Here is a 24,535-nt window from a genome sequence, read left to right as displayed (position 1 = left end):
GAAACTATGCTGAGCTGGGAGGGGGCTGCTTCTGTATTGAAACTTCCTTGACCAATTTCCTGCAGCTAAGGGAAGCCCAGCCTAAGGATTGGCAGGTGCCCCCCCCAATTCCTCTCAGTAATCTAGTTTCCTGGAAAGTGCCGCAAGTGCCTCCCTTTTACAGCAGTTAGTAAATGTTTGCTCAAGTTCAAATGTATGTCACAGCCCTAGCATTCTTAGAGACATTGTAACCAGATTCTTTTTTGTGCATTTGGTAATTTGGTAACTTTTGCCTCACTGTGTCTTGTGTCTGGTGGGAGAGCTCTTTAGGATGGGTTCTGACTTGTTCTCACCTGACAGTCTGTGGCATCACCCGAGAAAGGCTTGCTGTGATCTTTACTGGGTCGTTCATCTCCTGTTCTGAGTCCCTTAAATCTCCATGTCTTGCCTTCATGATTTCCTTTTTTTGCTATGGAGCTCAGGTTGGCTTAAGTTGTGACTGTCCTCTTGCCTGAGCCTTTCAAATGCTGAGAATATAGGCATGTGCCAATATGACTGGACTCTCACTGATTTCTTTTTTTAAAGTGGCATCTTACTATTCATATTATGTAATGATTATTTCTTCTAATTTTATAGAATTGACTGCCCTTGCCTAGCTTTATCCAGGAATAATGGAAACTACACCCATGACTTTAAATCTCTAGTAGCCACATTGAAAAAAAAAATAAACATAGCTGAAAGTAATTTAAGCAATATAGTTAATGTAATTCAAAACATAGAAGACTGTTTTGCTGCCTAATCAGCATTAAATGATATTTTATTGATTCTTTACTATTAAATGCTCAAACGGAGCCAGTCACATGCCAAATTGCTCACGAGTCATATGCACTTAGTAACTGCCACATGGGACAGGAGGACCTAGCCAATCATGCAATCCATGTTTAGTGTATACCGGCTGCCAGGATGCTTGCTGTAACACAGCTGAAGATAACAACAGATGATATAATTTTGCTTTATGCCAGCATCTCTAAGTTTCCCTAACCGTTTTCTCTGCACTGCAAATTGTATCTTATTGCTCTTTTCTTTGAGTAAAATGAAAAAAAAAAAGGTTAAGCTATATTTGTTTTTAAAAACATATTTATTATTTTTTAATTATGTATTTGCATGTGTGGCTGTATTAGGCATGTGTCTGTTCATGCAAGTGCCTCAGAGGCACCAGGAGCTGGACTTACAGCTGGTCCTGAGCACCCAGTATCAGTGGTGGGACTTAAACTCAGGTCCTCTAAAAAAATGTTTGTTCTCTTAACCACTGAGACATCCATCCAGCCTCCTAAACTACATAATCTGTCCTTCAGGACTATTGCCTTTTGTTGTTGTTGTTATTTCTCAAATTGGGCTATTTTCTATTTTTATTCCAGGTCTACCTAGTCAGAGTGTCTCCTTGAATTTAAAAGGAATATCTCAGAAAATGAATCTAATTTCCATCTTCTAAAACATTGTGTAGTCTGTGTGGCCTAGTGAGTCTTCTGTTCTTGGGGGGGGCTTATTTCTGCTTACATGTCACCCTCCATCCCTGAAGGAAGCCAAGGCCAGAACTCAAGCAGGACCTGAAGCAGAGACCGTGGAAGAATGCTGCTTACTGGCCTGCTCCTCGATAACTTTTTCATATATCCAAAGACTACCTGTCTGAGGGATAGTTCTGCCTACAGTGGACTCGGACCTCCTCACATCCATCAATAATGACCCCAGGCCAGTCTGATGGGTCCCACCCTTCCGCTGAGGTTCTCTCTTACTGGGTCACTCTGGGCTGTGCCAAGTTGTCCATGAAAACTAGCATACCGTGTGATCCATTTGATCCTTTAGGAGAGCTATCTAATGATTCAGTCCATGTAGACTTTAAAATGTTGGGGCTGAGACTGTAGCTCAGAGGTAGCATAGCTGCCTGGTGTATCTGTAGGCTCTATGGTTGATCCCTGAAATGCAGGTCATTTAAGTCTAATATTAACTCTCCATTCTGTAAGTTTCAGAAATGCATACTAACTCCCCCCCACACACACTTAATGTTAATATCAAGGATACTTTCTTCAGTTCTGTTAGTGAAAAGTGGGCTAGAAATGAAACTATAACATTTCCATTTATTAGAAACCAGTGTGATGTAACAGATCCTGTTTTAGGTTTATAGAAGATGGTTGACTCACTGCTCTGGGAGAGATTGCCAGAAGTCTAAAATAACATGTCTGGACTGAGAACAGTGATGCCCAAACCCAGCTCCTTAAACCTAGTAGGGTATTGCAATCCCTGCAGCCCTTTTATCAAGCAGTTCAATCACTTTCGGGAGCTGTTGGTCAATTCTTGTTAAGACAATGACATTAAAATACGGACCCAGAAGTCAGGAAAAGCCCTATACGCTGTGTTCAAAGAGTCTGTCAGACCCTGAGTAAGCACAGTGAAGGAAACAGAAACTAGATATGAATCATGCAAACACAGAAGTTCATTAAAGGCGCTGAGAAAATTGTGCATTTTGTTGCTTTTGAGAAGAGCCCCAGAGTGAGGATGGATTTTGAATAAGACTGTTCTGAGCATAAGCTTAATCCCCTGGTAATTAGACATAAGAAACTGTTTTCCAAACACTGCATTCTGCCTATGCCATCTGGTATCTGGGGTAGATCTGCCAAGGTTCATGTTCATAGCATTTCTTGGTGTTTGATATGAGCTGTCCCAGGCGTCATAGCGTCAAGTATGTGCACCGAATAAAGGGCATTTTCGGTGGCCACCACCGTCTGACTGACCTCCCCATGCTTGAGAGGGCCACTGTGAGTCTTCTTTCCTGCCTTGTTAGCCTGCCTTGCTAGAACGGATGGAAACAAAACTTGGGCTCACACAGACAGCACTGACGTCTGCTGGACTTGGGTGCTAATGAGAGGCTCTTCAGTGTCTGAAAGGTAGAGGAGAAACAGCTTTTGACTTCAGCGATCAGAGATCTTAAAGGCTGTTTGTGTGTTCACATGTGAATGGGCACGCGTATGTATGCATATGGAGGCCTGAAGTGTCTCCCTGGATCCCTGGATTACTCCATTTTATGGACTGAGGCAGGTTCGCTTGCTGATTCCAGAGCTTGCCAATCAATTCTGGCTAATTATCCAGCTTGCCCCTGTGTCTGCATCCCAAGTGCTGTGATGATGGGGACACTGCCAGGCTGCCTGGTTTTTATGTGTGTTCTGGGAATGTGAACTCCAGTCTTCTCACTTGCCAGGGAAATGTTTGGTGCCCTGAGTCAAGGCCTCATCCCTGATAAACAGTTTATGAGAGCTGGATTTGCCGTATGAGTTTGTGCTGGTCTGGTGCCTGCTGTCTCCAGCTTGCTCCCATTCTTACTGAACGCCTACTGGCTGGGTTAACCTTGCTGTGTGTTTTCCTCTGTTAAGCTATAGGTGACATGTTCATTAGGCTATTTGCTTTTGTTTCTCTTGGCAATTGAGTCTGAGATGAAAAGAGTTTGGGCTGTTTCCCTTCTGAATATTTCTCTACCCTTTTAGGAGAAAATTATCAGATATAACAGTGGCTATAATAGTAGTTATTATTTGCTCTTTATTTTCTAGCCTGGGAAGGCACAATACCTCAACATTGCTTTATCTATAACCGGACTCGCTTGTCTTGGGATGTCACTTTTTATGAAATCTACTGCCAAGCTATTTATGTAAGTATATAATTAACACATGCCTAAGCTGTTCACTTATTATTTTATGTGCATCCATGTTTTGCCTGCATATATGCATGTAGGAGGGTGTTGGATTCCCTTGAAACTGGAGTTACAGACAGTTGTGAGCTACCATGTGGGTGCTGGGAATTGAACTCAGGTCCTCTGGAAGAGCAACCAGGGCTCTTAACTGCTGAGCCATCTCTTCATCCCCACTTATTTTTTAAGTAATTCTGAAGACAAGAACATTAATTTAGAATTTAGGTAACTTCAAAAGAATCGTATGCCAAAACTCAGAACACAGAGCTGGAGAGATGGCTCAGTGGTTAAAGAGCCCTGGCTGTTCATGCTGAGGCCTCAAGTTCAATTCCCAGCACCCCCTTAGTGGCTCACAATGGTCTCTAACTCCAGTCCTAAGCGATCCAATACCCTCTTCAGGTCTCTGAGGGCACCAGGCACATACATGGTGCATAGACATACATACATGCAAGCAAAACACCCATGCACATAACATGAAGGGAAAATAGCAGTTGAAAACACAGGGAGTGTTCGAATTCTGTAACCTCGCTGGCTAGACTGATCCACTCCTCCGTGTCCTCTACACTCCTCCCAAGGAGTTTGCTGTCATTTGCATGTATTTGAGGAACAGTGTATAGCACAAAACAACTTCAGTGTCACCATAAGCTTCAGAGAGAGCATTTTTCCTCCCAACAAAGGCAGCTCTGTGCATGGCCTTCAGTTGGCCACCCAGAACAGAACATGACTGCCAGGGCAATGTCGATGTTCATGTTAATTTTCCAAGTTGGGAAACAACATGGCTATTGTTAAGGACAAGAAACACGTGAGAGAGTAGCAGTGAGCAGCATTACAAACAACTCGTGGATTCAGCTAACGGGGTGCGCTTGGACAGTAGCTTGATTGCCATCCCTGTATTGCCTCCGATGCCCGGAGAAGAGAGAGGGGAGAGGAGCAGATCTGAGTGACACTATCCCTGGTCTAGTTGGAGGATCCTGCTTCAAGGGATGAGTCCTGCCTGTGAATATTAGAAGAGCCATGTGTGCAAGGTAAGACATTGCATTGGAATTCCTAGTATTTTAATAGGCTCTGACTCAGATGTTGTAGGGAACATTCCAGAACACGTGGTTTGCAGTTTGAGCTAGAGGTTAATCAGACCTGATTAACATAGGAGATATGCCCAGGAATGTAAAAAGGGGATTGGAAGGACACCTTTTTTTGTCATTGCAGATATTATATTAAATTTAAATTTTAACTTGCTTTTGTATTTATGACAAAAACAGCTTCTTAAATCTTTAGGAAAGCTACAGGCTTAGTTTTTTTTTTTTTTTTTTTTAAAGAAGCTGAGTATATTTCTTTTTAAGTAAAGTAAAAGAGTCCTATCATTTCCCTGTTTCCTGTTCTGCCTCAGATCCACAACTCTGTTTTCTTTCTGTGGCCCCAGCTTCCCACCTCTGGGTTTTAACTCAGAGAGAGCTGAGTGATGGAGGTCTGGTCAGAGAATCATCTCCCTCCGGGTCTGTTGCCCACTCTGACCTTGCATCTGTACCTGTTGGTGGCTGGGTAGACAGCAGTGGCAAGGTAGATGGATGGAGACCAGAATCATGGCTGTTGTTGCTTGATGTCTTCAGTGTACCATGGAGTGTACTGCACTGTCTTAGTCACTTACAGCCACTTACACAAAGCAGGGCCAGGGCAGGGCAGCAGAGGGGAACAGTGCGAGAGAATTCCTTTCTACTCAGCTGCAATGGGAAGGAAGGAAGGGTGACCTCACCGGTCTGACCAGAACTGGTATTCTGGGGCCTCCCTGACAAGAGAAGGTTGGAGCAGGGGGCAAATGCGAGTCAGTTTGAGACAGTAATCTGAGGGTCTTCGGGAGAAGCATGGAGGAAAGTTGGGGAAGGTCTGGGTCCTGTAATTTGCAATTAAGATGACTATGGTGCCACTGGTTAAAACATGGTCTCTGTCAGTCATGTTTCCCATCTGTGCCTCCACTCTGACCAGCAGCAGAAACTCCCAGAGCAGCCTACGGACAAGGGAAAAGGTGACAGACCTGTCCTTGACACTTGGCTGAGGGGGACAGAAACTGATGTCAGCCCTAGCTGATGTTGAGTGCAGCAGGTCAGCTCCAGACTGCAGGAATCTGTAGCAGGAGGCCATGTGACCTTCCGTGGCCAATGGGGGAGGAGCACACATGACTGCATTTCCCTTCTTGCCACTTGCATTTCAAGTCCCTTTTTAGGATCCCAGTCTAGCTATTTCCTCTCCTCATCCCAAGCCTTCTCATTTCTAGAACCTTTTGAGATTATGTTTAAAATATAAAATATAGGGCTGGAGAGATGGCTCAGAGGTTAAGAGCGCTGGCTGCTCTTCCAAGAGGCCCTGAGTTCAATTCCCAGCGACCACATGGTGGCTCACAACCACATGGTGGCTCTCAACCACCCGTAATGAGACCTGGTACCATCTAGAACACTGTATACATAATAAATAAATCTTAAATATGTATGTATATATTATAAAATAAAATAAAATGGTAGGATGCCCAGGATCAGTCCAGTTAGCAGACTGATGTCTTTAAGGGCTAACATAGTGTTTTGTGGGGGGTGGGGGTTATCAGCTGTTGCTGTACAGGGTCTCTAAGTGAACTCTGGAAAGCCAGGAGTCCTATAAACATGCCCTAAAACCAGGGACTCCAAAAACAGTTCTCAAGCTAGGAAATGGGGATTAGAGGAAGAGAAGTGTCACAGGCTCAGGACAAGGGGGCTTTCCAGTCCTGGAAGTTGCTAGCAATCAGTATTACTGTGCAGTAGAAGCAGAAAAATCATGAGTCAGGAGACCGGAGAAGAGATGCAGGTCCTCTTGCCCATCAGATTGAGGGAGAGTGAATAAAAGAGACGTAGCTTAACATCTCGATTGAGGATTAGCAGGCTTTTCTCCCTCAAAAAGTAGATCTGCTCTCTAGGCTAGCCAGCTAGAGCAGTTACCTCACAGTGACCGTTGATAAGTGGGAGCCACCTGTAAATTAGAACTGCAGGAAAGGCAGACAGCTTTGGTGTCTTATCAAATATGGATGCTCATTACAAATATAATTTACAGTTCTGGGGAGGTGGCTCAGTGTGTAAAGGGTTTAGTGCAAGCACAAGAACCCTCTAAATCAGGCATTCTACCACATCAAGCACCCCAATTCTGGAGCAGTCAAGACAAGCAGATCCCTGAGCTCACTGAACCACCAGGGTAGCCAAACCAATGTGCTCCAGACCGGGTCCAGGGGGCTCCTGTCTTCAAGGAGAAAGGTGGAGAATGACTGAAGATACTACACACAAACACACATGCTCACACATACATGCACCATATCCACATAAGATAACTCACACAAGTTTTAAAAAGTTATATGCCTGGGCAGCTCAGTTGGTAGAGCATGAAACTCTTAAAAAGTAAACAAATAAATACAAATGAAAACAATATGGCTAGAAATGGCTCAGTGTGTGAAGCAGCTGGCCCAGTGACCTGAGTTTGGATCTCCAGAACCCACGTGAAACTGGAGGCGGTGGTGCTCCTTTGCAACCCGAGTGCTCCTGTGTTGGGATTGGAGGCAGAGGCAGGAGAATCCCCTGGATCCTGGGTTACACACTGAGCAGCAAGACCACCATCTCTAGGTGGAAAGCAAGGTGCAGTGCTTGAGACTGTCCTCTGGGTGTGTGCAGTGGCACATGTGCACCTGCACTCACTCATGAACACACCTGTGCACACGCACAAGATCATGTTTACATCATACATGCATGGATTAACTCACAGAAGTGGTGCTTCTGAAGAGGATCACACTGTTTTATAGGACATCCCAGTTATCTTTATGTGCTAGCTTCTTGGAATAAGTTTATTTTTGGCAAGAGAGCTACAAAATAATGTTTTCTCTTAAGTGTTATGTCAAGCTTTGTGATTTTGAATGGCTTACAAATAAGTTTGTATCTATCAGGAAGGATTGTTACACATTGGAGGAAAGTATGAAACAACTAAATGTAATATGAGTCCTGGACCAAATCATAGAAAAAGGGTATCAGTGGCAAGTTTGGTCTGAAGTGGAGTGAGTGAGTGTTGTGGTACCATTGTTCGTTCCCTGTGCTTGGTAATTGTCTTGCGGTTCTAAAAGATGTTGACATTAAGGAAGAAAAGGAGCTTCTTTGTACCATATTTTTTATAATTTTCTTATGTCTTAACCATACACAATGGCTGCATAGTACATACTGTGATGGTCAGTTTAAACTTAGAAACTATAAACACAAAAGAACTTCCCGTGACACCTGGCAATTGAAATTTGTGGAAATAGTGTCAGACAGTTCTGAGAGGGTGGTACATGACTTTAAAGGGAAGGAGACTCTGAGAACGAAGGAAATTCTTGAGTTACCTGAAGTAAAGGCCGTTAGTGCTGAGGAACTCTCCCAACAAGAAGCTGCGCACCACCAGGTTGCATGTGATGGGTTGCTGGAGTGATCTCCAGGTGTGATGTCTGTGGGTCACATGTGGCAAGTGCTCAGCCATTACCTCTGTGACGATGTTGGTGGCTGTACATGCCTTGGCACCCAGGTCTAAAATCAGCATCTTTGCCTCGTTTTCTTTTTTATTGATGATTTCTTTACATATATAGCTATTTTGCCTGCATGTATGTCTTCGTGCCAAGTATGTGCCTGGGACCTACAGATGCTTGTAAGGAGTAAGGTTTTTCCTTTCCGTCAGAAGAAGACATTGTATCCCTTTGAACTTGGAGTTAGAGACACTGGGAACCTCCATGTAGGTGCCGGGAGTCAAATCGAGGTTCTCTGGGGAAACAGCCAGTGCTTTTAACAGCTGAGCCATCTCTCTAGCCTCTCTGCTGTTTTCCTTTGCCCAGTTTGAGTTTAATTTCCCAGGCAGCCTCCTAACATGTACAGAGGCCCAGATACCCTGGTCTCCCCCCCCCCCTCCAATTTCAGTTTGAAATGTTCCCTACCATAATTTTTTAACCATAATTTTCTTCTCATCTTCACACTTAACTTTGCGAGCAATAAGCTGCCTCTGTCCCCTGTCGTATTTCTTTCAATGGCATGATGAGGGGAACCATTGTCCCTACTTGATGTAATTGGGTGCAAAGGGAAGAAGTATGCACAGTACCACGTGGTGATTGAGGAGTCACGTGGCAGACTAGAAAGCAGCTAGTCTGGAATCTACACTTGGGCATTTTTAGTTTTTTGGTTTCAGATTAGTGGCACAGCTGCATACTAAACACACACACACACTCACAGCAAAGCAGGAAGACAATAGGAAGGCATGTAGTTGGCATACTTGGAAATGGTGTGAAATTGCAGTATAGACCAAACCAAACAAACAGAAAAACACAAATCTGTCTGAAGGCACACACCTTTAATTCTAACACCTGGGAAGTAGAGACCAGGGGACTTCTGTGAGTTAAAGGCCAGCCAGATGGGACACATAGTGAGACCCTATTTCAAACAAATGAACAAACAAAAGCACCCCCCCCAAGCTTGTCTGGCACTGGAACAGTGAGTGGTCCTGTAAAATGTCTGCAATAGAAGAAACAATATTGTGTGAACTGGGATAAAGTAAGCCTCTAGGAGTCTGCAACAATGAATCTATCTAGCTGGTCGATGACATGGACCTGAGCCGCCCTGAGTTGACAGAGGAGTTGTCACGGGGTGTGCATTACTCTGAGAATTAGTTAAATAGAAAGATGCATATATTAGCACTTAGAGACTAGATAACCATCACAATTTTAGGAATCAATCACTACTGATTCATTCATATATGTAGACATTCATCTTGATCTTTCCATTTTCTTGGGCCAAAAAAAAAAAAATCCCTAATTAAGAGGTGAGAAAAGAGAAAGGAATTTTCCTGTCTATTTTTACACCGTTTTGTGTGTAGTTATGACATTTCCCCGCTATGTACTGAGGTAAAAATTTAAACAGAAGCGGCTCTTATTTTCTTTAAAGTTTGTGGGGTTGGGCTGCCAGTGTCCAAAGGCCATGGCTGTCTCTAGTCTGTCCCCTCACTCCCGAGTTCCTTCCTTTTTCTTATTATTAGCCCAGAATCTGCCTCAAATCCATGATCCCCCTGCCTTAGCTTCCATGCTGGCTTATGTTTCTGTTGTTCGTTTCGTTTTAGTTTTTGTTTTTTTGAGTCAGGATCTCACTGTGTAGTCCTAGCTAGCTTAAAACTCTGTTTAGACCAGGCTGGTCTCAAACTCAGATGCTCACTGCTCTGGGATAAAAGCCGTGCACTACCTCACCTGACTTTGTTCCCTACTGCCTTTTCCTCCCTTTCCCCTGGGGTGGTTTTGCTTTCTCCCATAGTCTCTGTTCCCACTGACTTCCTTTTGTTTCTCCAGTTTTACATCTTGATACCAGGAAGTTGAAGTTTACTGCCATTAGTGGTAGTTCTAGGGTTTTATTTATTTTATTTATTTATTTTTTGAGACAAGGTCTCACTATGTAGCCCTGGCTGTTCTGGACTCAATATGTAGATCAGGCTGGCCTTGAACTCATAGAGACCTGCCTTTGCCTCCCCCCACCCAGTGTTGCAATTAACATGCAACCACTTATAGCTTGTGTGTTTTTGTTTTTTAATTCTTAGACATTAAAAAGAGAGAGATTATTTCTTGACCTTAATGTTAAAAGAATGTAAGTTAGACCTCTCTTGTTTCTCAGACCTGAAAAGTGGCTTTTTTGTATTGTTTTATTTGTTTATTTTACTTGTTTTTTTTTTGTTTTGTTTTGTTTTTTTTCTTGAGACAGGGTGTCTCTGTGTGGTCCTGGCTGTCCTGGAACTCACTCTGTAGACCAGACTGGCCTCATACTCTGAGATCCGCCTGTCTCTGCCTCCAGAGTGCTGGGATTAAAGGTATGCGCCACCACTGCCAGTTAAATGGCTTTTGAATATCTGTTCTCAGTTCATGTTTCCCTTTATAGATAGATATCTCAAAGGAAAAAGATATATCAGCACTCTAACTGTATGTTACAGATGGTTGTGAGCCACCATGTGGTTGCTGGGAATTGAACTCAGGACCTCTGGAAGACCAGATAGTGTTCTTAACCACTGAGCTATCTCTCCAGCCCCCCCAAAACAATGACATTTTTGTTTTTTAGTTTTTTGAGACAGGGTTTCTCTGTGAGGCCCTGGCTGCCCTGGAACTCACTCTGTAGATCAGGCTGGCCTTGAACTCACAAAGATCCACCTGTTTCCACCTCCTGAGCACTGGGATTAAAGGTGTGCACCATCACTGTTCGTCTTGCAACAGCATCTTTCTCTTCCCCCTCTCTCTTTAACATTTTTTATTAATTTATTTTTTACATTCCAATTCCAGTTCCCCCTCCCTCCTCTACTCCTGATCCCCCTTCTCCCCCATCTACCTCCCATCTGCTCCTTGGAGAGGGGTAAGGTCTCCCCTAGGAAGTCTACTAAGTCTGTCCCATCATTTCGTTGAGGCAGGACCAAGGCATCTCTCTACCCCGCACACCCCTTTGTCTAGGCTGGGCAAGGTGTCTCTCCACTAAGAGGGCTCCACTAAGTCAGTCTGTGCATTAGTGTTAGGTCTTGGACACACTGCCAGTGGCCTCATATATTGTCCCAGTCACACCATTCTCACCTATATTAAGGCAGTCTAGTTTAGTCTTACGCAGGTTCCCCATTTGTCAGACCACAGTCATTGGTCTCTCACTAGCTCAGGTCAGCTGATTCTGTGGATTTCCCATCATGGTCTTCACATCTTTGTTCATATTATCGCTCTTTCCTGCCTCAGATTGTACTTGGCCCAATGGTTAGTTGTGGATTTCTGCATCTGCTTTCATCTGTTTCTGGAAGAGAGTTCTAGCTTCTCTGGGGTTGTGGATTGTAGGCTGAATATCTTTTGCTTTATGTCTGGTATCTACTTATGAGTGAGTAAATACTATATTTGTCTTTCTGAGTTACCTCACTGAAGATGTTTTTTGTTTTTGTTTTTTGTTTGTTTGTTTGTTTTTTCTTAGTTCTGTCAATTTGCCTGCAAAACTTAGGAGCAACAGCATCTCTTAATGAACTTGGAGCTCATCCGTTCCTGGCTGACCACAGCCTTCAGTGATCTGCCTGTCTTCACCCCTCCAGCAGTACATGGATGCTGAGGATCCAAACTCGGGTCCTTGGGTTTGCATGGCAGACCCTTATCTGACTGAGCCACCTTCCCAGGCAGTACAGGCAAACCAGAAAGTTTATTTCTGTAATTTCTGTCTTATAAAATCTCCCCCTTTCCTTTACCCCCCCCCTCGCCCGCCTTTATAGATACATGGAGCTGAACTCTCCCCTGCTCCGACAAGGGAGAGTATATGTGTATTGTTGTGTGTAAAGGCCAGATATGCTGACTTGTGTCCCTGGTCTTTCTCCCAAAGGTTTTCAGTTGGCCTTTCTCATGAATACACACAATATGAAGGCTGGGAAGGTAAACACACAGACCCAAGTTCAAATCCCCAGTACCTAGTGAAAGGCCAGGCCTGGCAGTGCACGCCCCTCACCAGTGCTGGTGAGAGAGACTGGGGGTGAAGTTGAGGGTGTGACCTGCAGCTGACCGTCTCAAAAGACAAGGTGGACAATGACAGAGGAAGCCCCCCAAATGTCAACCTCTGGACTTCACACACATACACACACACGCAAGCACACACACACACATGCGCACACACACACATACACACTCAAACACACGCACTCCCAAATGTCAACCTCTGAACTTTACACACATGAATACACTCATACACTCACACACACTCATACACACACACTCACACACTCATACACACACACTTATACACACACACTCTCATACACACTGTCATACACACAGTCTCGCACACACACTCTCCCAAATGTCAACCTCTGGACTGCACACACACACACACACACACACACACACACACACACACTCTCTCTCTCTCTCTCTCTCTCATACACACACACTCACACACTCTCATACACACACTCTCATACACACACACTCTCATACATACACATATACACGCACACACATACACTTTCTCTCATACACATACACACACACACACAAACACTGAATGTACCATGCTATTCTGAGCAGGAAGGACGTCAGCTCTCTCTCTGTGTACAGCTCTTAATCACAATGTAATCTGGAGCATGCAGAAGGCTTCTGTTAGGCGGGATTATGATGTAAGGGTTCAGCAAAGCTTCCTAAGCATTTTCAGGACTTGGCAATAGATACTAGAGTATGATGTACAAGCTGGGAATTTGACGAAGACTGAGGATGATGGCACGTGCCTGGCAGCTGGGAGGCAGAGAGGGCACCCTTGCCACAAGTTTCCTACCTTGTCTGACTTTGCGCCTATGCATTTGAATAGCTTAAGTAAAATCCTGCAGTCAGTGTCTTTTCCTTTCTACTGCCCCCACTCTGTGTGATTGTTGCCATTAACCTTCATCCAGGGTCTGTCACCACGGATTTCCATCATTTTCAGTTCAAGGTTCCTTCCAGGCCGCCTTTTTCCTGTGTGGTGTGGCCTTTGAGATGGGATCATTCCCTCTTCTGCTTGATGTCTGCTGTTTCCCTTAAGTTCCAACTTTAAGCACTGCATGCACGGTTCGTGGTTACCTAGTCACAGTCTTCCCTGCTCTCAGTCTGCACCTTGAACAGCAGTGTTAGCTGGTGGGTGAGGCAGGCAATTCCAGGAGCAAACACCTGTGTCACCGTAGTTCCTAAGTGTCCTTGGTTTTCAGCTAAGGAGAAAGCTGAAATGACCAAATTCACTCCTGCCAGCCGCCTTAACATTTTAAACATGCATGGTTCATGACTGCAAGCTGGCATGCCAACATGTGTCTGCTGTCTTTCTGAAACATATGACTGTCAACTGGGCACACTTGGGAATGGGTTCTCCAATTGAGCATCTCAGCATGCTCAGGAACATACCTTCCTGCGGGGGTGTGCATGCCTTCCCCCCAAGACAAGAATGCCATCCGGTATCTTAGTTAGGGTTTCTGCTGCTGCGATAAAGACAATGACCAAAGGCAGCTTGGTAAAGAAAAGGTTTATCTCAGCTCACAACTCTGGAATCACACTCCAGCGCCGAGGAAAGTCAGGTCAGGAACCGAAGGCAGGAACTGATGCAGAGGCCATGGAGGATGCTGCTTACTGCCTTGCTTCTCCTGGCTTGCTCAGTTTTTGTTTATACTATCTAGGACCACCACCTGCCCAGGGATGGCACCACCTGCTGTGAGCTCCCACCTGCATTAATCACCAATAAAGAAAATACCCACAGGCTTGCCCATAGACAATACCATGGAGACATTCTCTCACTTAATATCCCTTCTTCCTATGTCATGTGTCCAGCCGACATAGAAAAGCAGCGCTGCTGGGATCAAGGAAGAGCAGCTTCAGCTTGGGCAGCTTCAGCTTGGGAGCCTTGGAAGGTGCTGTGGGAGGTGTTTACTATGGGGAGGTGTTTGTTTGCTGTGGGAGGTGTTTACTATGGGGAGGTGATTGTTTGCTGTGGGAGGTGTTTGTTTGCTGTGGGAGGTGTTTGCTGTGGGAGGTGTTTGCTGTGGGAGGTGTCTGTTTACTGTGGGAGGTGTTTACTGTGGGGGAGGTGTTTGTTTACTGTGGGAGGTGTTTACTGTGGGGGAGGTGTTTGTTTACTGTGGGAGGTGTTTGCTGTGGGAGGTGTTTACTATGGGGAGGTGTTTGTTTACTGTGGGAGGTGTTTGTTTGCTGTGGGAGGTGTTTGTTTACTGTGGGGAGGTGTTTGTTTACTGTGGGAGGTGTTTGCTGTGGGAGGTGTTTGCTGTGGGAGGTGTTTGCTGTGGGAGGTGTCTGTTTGCTGTGGGAAGGTGTTTACTGTGGGGGAGGTGTTTGTTTACTGTGAGAGGTGTTTACTGTGAGAGGTGTTTGCTGTGGGAGGTGTTTGCTGTGGGAGGTGTTTGTTTACTGTGGGAGGTGTTTTTGTGGGAGGTGTTTGCTGTGGGAGGTGTCTGTTTACTGTGGGGAGGTGTTTACTGTGGGAGGTGTTTGTTTACTGTGGGAGGTGTTTTTTGTGGGAGGTATTTGCTGTGGGGAAGGTGTTTGTTTGCTGTGGGAGGTGTTTGTTTACTGTGGGAGGTGTTTGTTTACTGTGGGAGGTGTTTGTTTACTGTGGGGAGGTGTTTGTTTGCTGTGGGAGGTGTTTGTTTGCTGTGGGAGGTGTTTGTTTACTGTGGGGGAGGTGTTTGTTTACTGTGGGGAGGTGTTTGTTTGCTGTGGGAGGTGTTTGCTGTGGGAGGTGTTTGCTATGGGAGGTGTTTGCTGTGGGAGGTGTTTGTTTACTGTGGGAGGTGTTTGCTGTGGGGGAGGTGTTTGCTGTGGGGGAGGTGTTTGCTGTGGGGGAGGTGTTTGTTTACTGTGGGAGGTGTTTGTTTACTGTGGGAGGTGTTTGTTTACTGTGGGAGGTGTTTTTTGTGGGAGGTATTTGCTGTGGGGAAGGTGTTTGTTTGCTGTGGGAGGTGTTTGTTTACTGTGGGAGGTGTTTGTTTACTGTGGGAGGTGTTTGTTTACTGTGGGAGGTGTTTTTTGTGGGAGGTATTTGCTGTGGGGAAGGTGTTTGTTTGCTGTGGGAGGTGTTTGTTTACTGTGGGAGGTGTTTGTTTACTGTGGGAGGTGTTTTTTTTACTGTGGGAGGTGTTTGTTTACTATGGGGAGGTGATTGTTTGCTGTGGGAGGTTTTTGTTTACTGTGGGAAGGTGTTTGCTGTGGGAGGTGTTTGTTTACTGTGGGAGGTGTTTGTTTACTGTGGGAGGTGTTTGTTTACTATGGGGAGGTGATTGTTTGCTGTGGGAGGTGTTTGTTTGCTGTGGGAGGTGTTTGCTGTGGGAGGTGTTTGCTGTGGGAGGTGTTTGCTGTGGGAGGTGTTTGCTATGGGAGGTGTTTGCTGTGGGAGGTGTTTGTTTACTGTGGGAAGGTGTTTACTGTGGGGGAGGTGTTTGTATACTGTGAGAGGTGTTTTCTGTGGGAGGTGTTTGTTTACTGTGGGAGGTGTTTTTTGTGGGAGGTGTTTGTTTACTGTGGGAGGTGTTTGTTTACTGTGGGAGGTGTCTGTTTACTGTGGGGAGGTGTTTACTGTGGGAGGTGTTTGTTTGCTGTGGGAGGTGTTTACTGTGGGAAGGTGTTTGCTGTGGGAGGTGTTTGCTGTGGGGGAGGTGTTTACTGTGGGGAGGTGTTTGTTTACTGTGGGAGGTGTTTGTTTACTGTGGGGAGGTGTTTGCTGTGGGAGGTGTTTGTTTACTGTGGGGAGGTGTTTGCTATGGGGATGTGGGGAGGCATTGTGGGACGGTACTGTGGGGATATCCCATTAGCTTCTTTTGTTAAAGACTCTACTTTCTGTACATCCTTACCTGGTGCAGGTAAACAAGTCTTTTCTGCCTCTCATGCCTTGGCTGGGCTGCTTTGGGCTTTGCTCTTACTAAGGTGGGAGTATACTGTTCTGTAAGTGTCATGTTACCCAGTTCTGTTGAGTGTTGAGTGGCTTGCATTTTTTTTTTTTTTTTTTTTTTTTTTTTTTGAATATGTGCTGTTCTTATGTCCACAGTGCCTGGGATTGTTAAGAACACTTTCCCGCAAGCCTGGTCCCATAGCTGTGTCAGCCCCAAATAACACACAGAGACTTGTATTAATTATGAAACTGTTGGCCAGTGACTAGTGTTTCTTATTAGCTAGTTCTGTCTTAATTATGAACCCATAATTACTAATATATGTATTTCTACATGGTCGTTATCTTACCAAGAAGGCCACACTAATGCCTCACACGTCCTCTCCTCCGAGATCACATCACAGCTCCTTCCTATGTTTCCCAGAATCCTCCACCTCTCCTAGTCCCACCTATCTTGCTTCCCTATTTGCCAACAGTGTTTTATTCATTAACCAATAAGAAACATATTTACAGAATAACATCTCCCATCGTGGGATTCTCATCCTCTCTCTCTCTCCCCCTCTCCCTCTCTGTCTCTCTTCCTCCTTCCCTCCCTTTCTTTCCCTTCCCTTCCCCTCCCCTCCCTCTCTTTCACACCTACTTTTTCAGCTACCAGAGTTGTCAGGATAGCATCTCTGCTCCATTCTGGGAAGCTGCTCTCCTTTGGGACTCACACTACCCGATTCAAAACAGTTGTTTTTGGTCATGTCCTTTTCTATGCTGTGATAAAATAACATGGCCAAGGCAGCTTGTAGAAGCATTTATTTGGACTTGTGGTTCCAGAAGGTTAGAGTTTTCAGGGGCAGAACGAGGCACGGTGGCAGGAGCCAGAAGCTGAGAGCTCATGCCTCGAGCCACAGGCACCAAGAAGCAGAGAGAGCAGAGTCAAATGGCTTGAGTCCTTAAACTTTAAAAGCCTGCCTCCAATGACAGGCTTCCTCCAATGAGGCCAAACCCTCTACACCTCAGCACCATCGATTAGGGACCAGGTGTTCACAAGCCTGAGACTACGGGACATGGGGGGGGGGGGGACACTTGCATTCAAAGCATCACACACGTAGTGTCTTCTCTGTACAAACTAAGGCGTTTTGTGCTGAGCATATGTTGGGCTCAGTAAGTGTATTTAAAGAGTGGTGAACAGAATGCCGGCTCATGAAGTAAGCTAGATTGGGATAATGTGATGTATAATGTTCCTGGGGCAGTTCCATGGCGGCCTTTCTATTAACTTGCAATAAGATAAGAGCTAATGGAATAGCGTTTAAATTTGGTATTTGAGAGGGAGCAGACAGCTTGCTGAGAGTTACTTTTAAAAAAGAAAGCTGTTATGGACCCTGAGACGCGTAAGATCGCTACCAGACCCACTCCCCAGTTACGTCTGCTACCCGCACACAGGGATTGTCCCTGCTAGTGTTGCTTCCTCTCTACTAAAACCTAGTGTTTCCTGTTTCAGAAGGGAATCAGGTACACTTCTAAAAAAGCAATTAGTTATCTTTGGCTTCCTTTTAAGTTTGGCTAATGTTCCCACAACCGTTACTTCATGGGGGTTTCCAGCCTTGGGAATAGAAGTAATAGTTTAACTTTGTATCACCACACCCACCACACGACAGGGAAGAGCTCCGACCTTCCCTTCACTATGCACGGTTCACTTATTTAAGAGTGCATGAGAGGAGAATGTACTGGCTGAAAGCCAAAGCCTCTTTCCCTTCCCACTCTTAGCTCCTGCCTCCCTTTGGTTTTTGTTCTCAATCCCAGGCCCTGTTGTCTTGGACGTCTCACAGCTGAAAACAAACTGCATCAGCTTGTTTCTCATCCCATTTGTGTTGTATGGAGAGAGAAAAAAAACTGTAGATAAAAATGATTGCATTGGAGCCATTGTGGAGGTATACTCCTCCAGTCCTGGCACTCAGGTGGAGGTAGGTGGAGCTCTGTGAGTCTGAAGCCAGTCTGGTCTACAGAGCAATTTCCAGGACAGCCAGGGGTATGTAGAGAACCCTGTCTTGAAAATAAACCAGCAAACAAAGGAAAACAAGGAAAAGATTGAATTTAAGAGGACAGCAGAATAGACTGTGTGGAGCCAAGAGGCAGGAAGCAGCCTGGGTCAGCCAGGCCTGTCTGTAGCTGCCTGTGGTCATGGTAGCACAGCAGTGTGGGCAGCCTGCCCTCGGTTCAGTGCTTTCCTCCTGTGGCAGGTTACACTGCTTTGGTTTCCAGCACCCAGAGTATAACGGTCACCTCTTTCCATGTGACAGACATCTTCATCTGTGCACAGATGGGTCCAATTGTGCACCCACATCTTCCTGGGCAAGACCGCTGCGAGATCATTTCATAATTTCCCTGCAAACGAAGCAGGTGACTTCTCACTACTTTGTGTTATGTATATCATAACTTCACACGGGATAAATGAGCAAGAGCTTATAGAGCCTGAGAGTTACCTAGGAGACATGACTAGCAGGAAGAGAGGGATTTCCCGTGGCAGGTACCACTCCAGGCTTGGCATTCAGGTTGCCATAGCCCCAGAAAAGTGTAAGAGACGCCATGAGACACCAACCAAAACAAGTCCTTTACTGCCTGCCACCTCCTGCCCTTCACTCTGAGCACTGGCCTGGGCTGTGCTCACCACTGAACACCACTGAACCTCCTTGATTCCCCTCAGCCATAGCAAGCACACTGCTTGTTCTAGCCTGGAATTGTCTAAAAGAAATACAGTGAGCTGGGCATGGTGGCACATGGCTGTCTGTACTCCCAGTGCTCCGGAGGCTGAATCAGGAGGAGTCCAACTGTGAACCAACATGGGCTGCATAGCAAGACTCTGTCACAAACCAGCAAACCCAGACAAACAGAAATGAGGCTACAAAGGCATCGGGTGGGAGAGGGCTAGTCTAGTATGCATGAATCTTCAGGTTTGATCCCTAGGACTGCATGAACCAGGCTTCAGGGGCACCTGCCTGTAATGCCATCTCAAACCTATCCTTAGCTCTATAACGAACTGGAAGTCAGTCTGGGCTACATGAAAAAAAAAATGTAGATAATATTAACAACATAATTTGAAACTTGCAGAGTCTGGTGTGGTGGCTGACACCTGTAATCCCAGTGCTTGGCCTTAGCTGGAGGCTGCCCCAGGAGACCAACCTGGTTTACATAGCAAATTCCTCATCAGCCTAGACTACAGAGACCCTACCTCAAACAAACAAAGGAAAACACTTTCTTGTAGCCACATTTTTAGAAAAAGAAACAAGTGAAATTAATATTACTAATTTTAAACTTATTTAGCCCTGAGTATCTAAAGGGCATACTTTACTTTCTTACTGTGTTTGAAAGCCTTTAAGTATTTTATGCAGACAGCCCTTAGTGTTTGCATACTACATTTTCATCTCAAATATAATTGATCTATATTTAGATCTCATGAAATGTCAAGTGCAAAAATAGACGCAAATACTTCTGTTGTTTCCAAACATTGAAAACTTTCCAGTAAGCCAATCATGGCTTTAAAATGAAATAAAACCGAATGCCCTGAAACATTTCACTTTCCTCTTCCCAGTGCTCCGTATGTGGCTGGAGGCTGGAGAAGCGTTTCCCTCACTCCATCAGCTCCCTCCCTCCTGCCTTTGCTTGGATCCAAGCCCTGGCAGAGATCCTCACTTGACCAGGCTGTTTAAGGAAATGCCCCCAGCCCCCACTGCACACTCTGATCCTGCTCATTCCACAGGACTTTCATCTCTCCGGCCGAATGATTGCCAACTTATGGTCAGATTTGCTGCCTTCTCCCCCGTCCTCCACCACTGGCTAGCTGCAAGCTCCTTGGAGCAACTCATTTCCTTCACTGATAATATCTCTGCATCTGTGCCTCAGGAATTGGGGATTTAGCTCAGGGGTGGGCAGAGTGCTTGCTGGCCTTGGGTATATTCTCCAGCACTGGAAAAAAAAATGCAGACTAGATTTCCTAGATTAATCTATAAAGGCTTGTTAAGTTATTAATGAGTACATGCTACATTCAGTAAAATCCGTTATGATTTAAAAGCATGATTAACGGAATCTCTTGTACTTGTACCCTGGATGTATTTTTTGTAGTTTGTGCTATTTAAGCTGGATGCAGTGGAACAAAGGAATGAAAAATGGAGAAGAAACTTGCAATTTAATTACAAAGACAACGGTCACAATGCACAGTGAGGGTGTTTCCAAAACTAGACAGTTGACCGACTCAGGGTTTGTGCTGTCTGTACTCCTTCGAATGAGGATTTCTCAGCAGGCATTTCAGCCATATTCGTCTGTATCATTAACTTTTTGACATGGAGAGAACAACAAATAGGAGTGTAAAATACTATAAAACCTGCATTTGCTGGGTGGTGGTGGCGCAGGCTTTTAATCCTAGCATTCGGGAGCAGAGGCAGGCAGATCTCTGAGTTCAAGGCTAGCCCGGTCTACAGAGCAAGTTCCAGAGAAGGATCCAAAGCTACACAGAAAATCCTGTCTTGAAAAAGGGAAAAACCAAAAACCTGCACATATAGATGTGTTTGAAACAAGAGATAGATAGTAAAAGAGAAAATAAGTTCCAAAAATGGCCCAAATTTTGTAGTGATTTGTATGTTAGACAAAATTTTATGGAGGAAAAGTATTTTAAAACTAGAATTATATAGAAAACTCTGAAAAAGTATTGCCATGTTAAAGTGTGTCATGGTGTTCTGTGGTGGTCAGAGTACACCCGGGTGCAGAAGTGGGTGGGTACTGGAAACTAAACTCAAGCTATCAGGCTTGGCAGCAAGCGGTCTAACCTACGCAGTCATTTTTTCAGGGGGGGGGGAACAGTATATAAAACCTTAAGCATATTCACATCCCAGTATGTTAACTGGGCATCCATACCTTAGGGGTGCCATCATAAGGCTCAGCTGTAGATAAGAGAGGTGCTGCTCTTCCTGGACAGTTGTAGAGAGAAGCCTCTGATGAGTTTCCTGGACTAGACTTGAGAAGTCACAGTTGTAGAGAGAAGCCTCTGGTGAGTCTCAGGGACTCTCAGCACCGGGCAGCTCATGTTTTAATTTTAATTTTTTTTCTTCTGCCCATTTTTTTGGGGGCAAACTAGAGAAGTCTTGAGGTCCTAGAAAAACACTTGGTATGACACACAAGAAATTGCAAACGGCAGAAGCTGATTGAGAACAAAGCTCTTTCCAGTTTTCTGGAAGTGGGGACTCTTATTGAAAATGGAGTTATAAAAATTACAACATTTCTGACTATGGGTTCCCCTTCCCCCTCCTCCCAGTTCCTCCCCACCCCCTCTCCCATCCGGATCCACTCCCTTTCCGACTCTCCTTAGAAAAACAGGCTTCTAAGGAATAATAATAAAAATCAGATAAATAAAAGACAAACCAACCATAATATGACAAAAAGCAACGAAGCAAGAGAAAAAGAAAAAGAGGGGGGAAAAAACCCAAAAAACAAAAACAAAAAAACAAAGAAAACCACATGAAATGCATAGATGCACACACACACATTCAGGAATCCCATAAAACCCCAAACCAGAAGCCACAGTATATTCTCAAAGACCTGTAAGGTAGGGGAAAAGGTACATATTATAGGAAGCTTCTACTGTGTTAGGTTTTCAAACAACCTTTCAAATCATCCTTAGTTTTTGCCATCCTCCCCTGTATTCACACCCACACTGTCCCTGTGATGCTCCTATTCCAACCCCCCACCCTCCATAGCTATCCTATTTTCCTTCCTAGGATGATCCATTTGTCCATTAGTGGACATCTAGATTGCTTTCCATTTCTGGCTATTAAGAATAGAGAAGCAATGACCATGGTTGAGCAAATGTCCCTGAGGTAGGTTGGAGCTTCCTTTGGGTATATGCCCAAGAGTGCTGTAGCTGGATCTTGAGGTAGATCAATTCCTATCTTTCTGAGGAGCCACCACCCTGATTTCCATAGTGTGTGTGCACGTGTGCATTCCCACCTGCAAAGGATGTGTGCTCCTCCCCCTACATCCTCACCAGCATGAGCTGTCTTTTGTTACTGATTGGTGTGAGATGAAATCTCAAAGTGGTTTTGATTTGCATTTCCCTGACGATTAAGGATGTTGAACATTTCTTTAAGTGCTTGTCAGACATTTGAATCTCCTCTTTCAAGAATTCTGTTTCGATCTGTACCCTATTTTTTTTTTTTAATTGGGTCATTTGTTTTCTTGATGTCCAGGTTTTTGTTTTGTGGATTTTTTTTTTAGTTCATTATATATTTTGGCTAATTAACCATCTATCAGATGTGTACTTGATAAAAACTTTTTTCACACTCTCTAGGTTGCTGCTTTGTCTGAATGAGGGTGTCCTTTGCCTTACAGAAGCTTCTCGGTTTCATGCGGTTCCCTTTATTAATTGTTGATATTGGTGCTTGTGCTGTCAGGGTTCTGCTCAGAAAGTTGTCTCCTGTGTCAATGCATTCAAGTGTCAAAGCATTCAAGGCTGCTCCCCAATTTCTCTTCTACCAGATTCAAGTGTCTGGTTTTATGTTGAGGTCTTTGATCCATTTGCAGTTAGGTTTGTGATAAATATGGGTCTATTTGGATCCATCCAGTTTGACCAGCGCCACTTGTTGAAGATGCTGTCTTTTTTCCAGTGTGCATTTCCAACTTTATTTTAAAAAAGTGTCCATAGGTATATAGGTATGTGGGCTTATTCCTGTGTCTTCAGTTCTCTTCCATTGATCAATGTATCTGTGTTTGTAATGATAAAATAAAAATAAATTTAAAAGCATGCTGTTTTTATTTCTGTGGCTTTGTATTACAGTTTGAGATTGGGGATGGTGATACCGCCAACAGTTTTTTTTTTTTTTTTAATTTGGGATTGTGTAGCTCTCGTGTGTGTGTGTGTGTGTGTGTGTGTGTGTGTGTGTGTGTGTGCGCGCGTGTGCAGGCTTCATATAAAGCTAAAAATCATCTTCTCAAGTTCTCTGTAAGAAATGTTGGAATTTTGATGGAGGTTGCATTGACTCTGTAGATTGCTTTTGGTAGGATGGCCATGTTTACTATATTAAATCCTGCCAATCTATAAGCATGGGAGATCTTTCCATCTTCTGAGATCTTCCATTTCTTTCTTCAATGTCATAAGGGTTTTGGGTTTTTTGTTTGGTTGGTTTACTAATACTTTTTTAAGATTTATTTTTTATTTGTTTATTATGTATATATTATTTCTCTTGCATGTATCCCTGAAGGCCAAAAGAGGGCACCAGATCTCATTATAGATGATTGTGAGCCACCTTATAGGTGCTGGGAATTGAACTCAGGACCTCTGGAAGAGCAGCCATCTCTTCAGCCCCTCTTTTTGTTTGTTGTTTTTTTATACAAGTCTTTAAATTGCTTGGTTTGAGTTGCCCCAGGATATACTTTTTGAAGCTATTGTAAAAGGTGCTTCCCTGATTTCTTTCTCAGCCCCTTTGTCATTTATATACAGAAGACTGCTGATTTTTGTATTATACTGCTTTCAGCTGTGGGAGTTCCCTGGTGGAATTTTTGGTGTCACTTATGCAGGCTATCATATCATGTGCAGATAAAGATACTTTGACTTCTTCCCTTCTGATTTTTATCCCCCTGATCTCCTTAAGTTGTCTTATTTCTCTAGCTAAGACTTTAAGTACTATATTTAATAGGCATGGAGAGAGTGAACAACCTTGTCTTGTTTCTGATTTTAGTGAAATTGCTTTGAGCTTCTCTCCAATTAAGTTGACATTGGCTGTGAATTTGCTGTAAGCTACCTTTGTTATTATCATGTTTAAGTACATCTCTTGTATCCCTGCTCTCCAGGACTTTTATTGTGAAGGGGTATTGGGTTTTGTAAAAGAAAACCTTTTCTGCATCTCATCAGATAATCATGTGAGTTTTGTCTTTCAGGTTGTTTATATGGTAGATTACATTTATTGATTTTTCTATATCAAACCATTCTTGCATCTCTGGGATGAAGCTTATTTGATCATGATGGGTGATTTTTCTTATGTGTATTTAGATTCTGTTTGCAAGTATTTTCTTGAGAATTTTTGCATCTGTGGTCATGGGGGAGATTGATCTGTAATTCTCTTTCTTTGTTGGGTCTTTATGTGGTTTGGGTATCATACTAATTGTGGCCTGATAAAAATAATTGGGTAATGTTTCTTCTTTCTGTTTCATGGAATAATTTAAAGAGTATTGGGATTAACTCTTCTTTGAAAGTCTGATGGAATTCTGCACTAAAATCACCTGATCCTGATTTTTTGGGAGGTGCAGTTGGAGACTTTTAATTACTCCTATTTCACTGTGGGTTATAGGTCTATTTAAATTGCTTGTCTGGTCTTGACTTAACTTTGGTAGGTGGTATGCATTGAGGAAATGATCCATTTCTTTTATATTTTCT

The 24,535-nt window shown here is 44.1% G+C and overlaps 1 protein-coding gene across 1 annotated transcript in view; it reads right to left on the bottom strand.

Moving 5' to 3' along the window:
• Scarb2 (scavenger receptor class B member 2) overlaps positions 1-24,535 on the bottom strand; it is a 193,022-nt gene that overhangs the window by 57,351 nt on the left and 111,136 nt on the right. The window lies entirely within an intron of this gene.

Source organism: Phodopus roborovskii, unplaced genomic scaffold (genome assembly GCF_943737965.1).
Source record: "Phodopus roborovskii unplaced genomic scaffold, PHOROB, whole genome shotgun sequence".
NCBI lineage: Eukaryota > Metazoa > Chordata > Mammalia > Rodentia > Cricetidae > Phodopus > Phodopus roborovskii.
This window is presented reverse-complemented; position numbering and strand designations above follow the sequence as displayed.